The sequence below is a fragment of the Leptonychotes weddellii genome, chromosome 9 (assembly GCF_054177405.1).
Source record: "Leptonychotes weddellii isolate Sample4059 chromosome 9, ASM5417740v2, whole genome shotgun sequence".
NCBI lineage: Eukaryota > Metazoa > Chordata > Mammalia > Carnivora > Phocidae > Leptonychotes > Leptonychotes weddellii.
In genome coordinates this window covers 45,003,347-45,007,427 of record NC_138377.1, presented here as the reverse complement: position 1 = coordinate 45,007,427, position 4,081 = coordinate 45,003,347, and positions in this window count along the sequence as shown.

The following is a 4,081-nucleotide window of genomic DNA, read 5'->3' as shown; positions in this document are numbered from 1 at the left end:
GTCTTTAAAAAAATATTTATGTACCCATGTTCGTAGCAATAGTAACCAAGAGGTGGAAGCAACCCAAATGTCCATTAATAGATGAACGCGTAAACGAAATGTAGTATAGGTTATTCAGTCTAAGAAGGAAAGTAATCCTTGGGCGCCTGGGTGGCTCAGTTGGTTAAGCGACTGCCTTTGGCTCAGGTCGTGATCCTGGAGTCCCGGGATCGAGTCCCACGTCGGGCTCCCTGCTCAGCAGGGAGTCTGCCTCTCTCTCTGACCTTCCCCCCTCTCATGCTCTCTGTCTCATTCTCTCTCTCAAATAAATAAATAAAATCTTAAAAAAAAAAAAAAAGAAAGGAAAGTAATCCTGTCACATGCTGCAATATGGATGAACTTTGAGGACTTTAGGCTAAATGAAATAAGCCAATCACAAAAGAACAAATACTATATGATTCCACTAATATGAGGTAGGTAAAGTAGTCAAATTCTTAGAAAATGGAATGGTAGTAACTATGGGCTGAGGGAAGGGTGGGGGAGGGGAGCTGCTCAAAGGGTATAGAGTTGTAGATTTGCAAGATGAACAAGTTCTGGGCATCTGTTTTACGACACTGTGAATGAATATACCTAATACTACCGAACTGTACACTTAAAAATGGTTAAGATAATCTTATCTGTTTTTAAAACACAATAAAAAATTATTTAGGAGCTATTGTTACAGTTAAAAAAAAATGAATGGTAGTTTGGATTAGAATTGTAGCAGTGGAGATCAAGAGAAAGTGATAAATGTAAGAGAGATTTAAAGTAGAATAAACATGCATATTACATGAAATATGTGGGACGAGGGAGAGGAACCAGTCAAAGAAGTATTGAGATGTTTTGAACTGTAAGGCTGTATTTGTGTCAGTATTATGCCTGAGATACGTATTTAAAATGTGTCAGTATGTAAGAAAGTAAGAAAAGTTATGGCATGAGATGAAATTATGAATAGAGAAGAGGCTGATAGTAAAGAAAGAAGAAAGTGAGATATAAAGAGAACCTAGAGCTTTATCTGAACATCTCCAGAGTTTATAAGTCAAGTCAAGGAAAATGAGTGGACAAGAAAAGGCTGCAAAGAAAGTATATTAATAGATGTACTCCAAATCAGATAATCACCCAGACTTATATTTACCAATTCTTTGTTCATTACCTATTAATATTAACAAAAAAGATTACTGTAAAGAAAGAATTCCCCATATAGTCTAATCTTATACTCTATGATGATCAGTGAAAGAAAGTGCAAGGTTTCAATTAAGTCCTTTTTTTTGCTTTGATTTATGTAAAGATATGTTTAAAAATGTTATGTAAAGATATGTTAAAGTTGGGTGCCTGGGTGGCTCAGTTGGTTAAGCGACTGCCTTCGGCTCAGGTCATGATCCTGGAGTCCTGGGATCGAGTCCCGCATCGGGCTCCCTGCTCAGCGGGGAGTCTGCTTCTCCCTCTGACCCTCCCCCCTCTCATGCTCTCTCTCTCTATCTCATTCTCTCTCTCAAATAAATAAATAAAATCTTTAAAAAAAAAAAAAGATATGTTAAAGTTAAGCAACTGACTTGTAACTTCACAATCACATGCACATCCGTATATATTTTAAATTCATTTATAGATTTTTCATTCCTAAAGAGCTGAAGAAACAAAAACTAAACCTTTTCACTCTTGAGATTACAAACATCAGCCATGATGTATGTAAAAACTACTATCAAAAAATAGCAACAAAGTGTCCTTATTTATAGTGACACACAAAGAAAGAAACTTGAATCAAAATGTGCTTATCCTCCTTCCTCAACACCTGAGAGCAATTGGAAGTTTTATTTGTGTTCACTTTAGATGGCATGTTAAATATGCTTGGGTGTCACATTTTTGTAGTTCATTTGGGGGCAGAAAGAGTAAGATTATGTAGAGGTTATTGGAGGTACATTAATACAATGATACCTTTAAAGGACAGGTTAAGTCAACTACTTGTGCATATTCACTGTAAGTCAACTTACTGTGTAGATTCACCACTGAGTTCAGAATATTTTGTTATAGTGTAACAGATTGAGAATGTCTGGGGATTCTAACCCTTATGTGCATAGTTCATGGACAACTTTTAGCACATAATCATTTCTTGCCACCTGTTATTCAGTACCACCTGAGCACATTGAAAACACTCAAAATAGCTCCAATTCTTAAAACTAATTGTTAAATTGTAGATGCAATGATGGATCAACTCACTCTTTCTTGTAAAGAAATTAAAATGGGACGTAGCTAAATATATTTCCACTGTACTGCTGCTAATCACGTTATTGATGATATGCTATTAAAGAGAGGTAGATACCTTATTAATAAAGAAATTTTAAATCTATCCTTGAATCTCTACCTTATGAAATAGTGAGTGTTTCAGGCATTGTAAATCACTTACATTTTTATTATTTGGTGTTCCTCTGTTAAGATGACCTAATCTTAGTTTCTCTGCATTTCAATTTACACAGACAAATTAGCGTAAGCCACAAAGTTTTAAATATATGCAATGAAAAATTTGGGGAATAGGGCAAATACCTACTTGAGTAAAATTTTTCTTAATTTTAAGACACTACTTGAGTAAAATATGTCTTAAGATTTGTTTTCGCCTATATTTTGTACTTTATTTTGAGGGAGGTGCAATTGAAATCAGGACTATCCATCCAATAAAATTAATTGCAAAGACATTTTTGAAATACTACTCTTTTAGAAACTAAAATAAACTTTCTTATTCTAATCATCTTGCTATATTGAAATGTAATTTTCAGTATGTTAGTCATTCAGTATGTTAGCGTTGAAATTTACCTTGGTATGAATCTTGCTTTTTGCAATTCTCTTTATCCCTGGGGTAATTTGTATACATTTGAATTCACTTTTTCTCTTGCCCTTTCTAAAAAGATTCTATCAGTTACTCTGATATAATATACTGAAAGCTGACAATGCCATACTGTTTACATTTTATTATAAAAATGTTTTCACTAAGAATTGCAAATACATAAATAATGACCTTAATATTCTTACAGACTATAAATGTAGCACTGTAGAATAGGAAATATAATCTGAAAATAAAGCTCAATTATAAGGATAAAACAAAAGAACATGAAGGTGTTTTAAAATAGTCTACCTTTCATTTCAACAGGCATGGTGGGTCATTGCAGGAAATTATTATGTTTTAATGAATTCTGAGGGAAAATATTACTATGATAAAATAACTTTTAATAATATTATAAGGAAATACAAATATATTGATGGGATCATAAACATATCAATATTTACTTACATATCAGATATATGTACATGTGTATAATTTGCAAAAAATAATATACCTTATACATTATTTATAAAAATATAACCAGTAATGGTTTAGCTCTTTATATAAATACACAATAATTATATTGAAGATGATAGAGAATAAATGAATACTCATTACATATATTTTATAGGCTATAATGTTTAAAGTATGGTTTTAAAATCATCCATTGAAAATGAAGGTTAGGGGCACCTGGGTGGCTCAGTTGGTTAAGCGACTGCCTTCGGCTCAGGTCATGATCCTGGAGTTCCTGGATCGAGTCCTGCATCGGGCTCCCTGCTCGGCGGGGAGTCTGCTTCTCCCTCTGACCCTCCCCCCTCTCATGTGCTCTCTCTCTCCTCTCATCCTCTCTCTCAAATAAATAAATAAATAAAAATCTTTAAAAAAAAAAATGAAGGTTAATGGTGAAATATATATATGCATACTATATACACACACATATATGACACACACTATTACATATAAAAACCTGATATTTTCTTTTTTTATTATTATGTTATGTTAATCACCATACATTACATCATTAGTTTTTGATGTAGTGTTCCATGATTCATTGTTTGTGCATAATACCCAGTGCTCCATGCAGAACGTGCCCTCCTTAATACCCACCACCAGGCCAACCCATCCTCCCATCCCCCTCCCCTCTAGAACTCTCAGTTTGTTTCTCAGAGTCCATAGTCTCTCATGGTTCATCTCCCCCTCCGATTTCCCCCCTTCATTCCTCCCTCCCTACTATCTTCTTTTTTTTTTTTT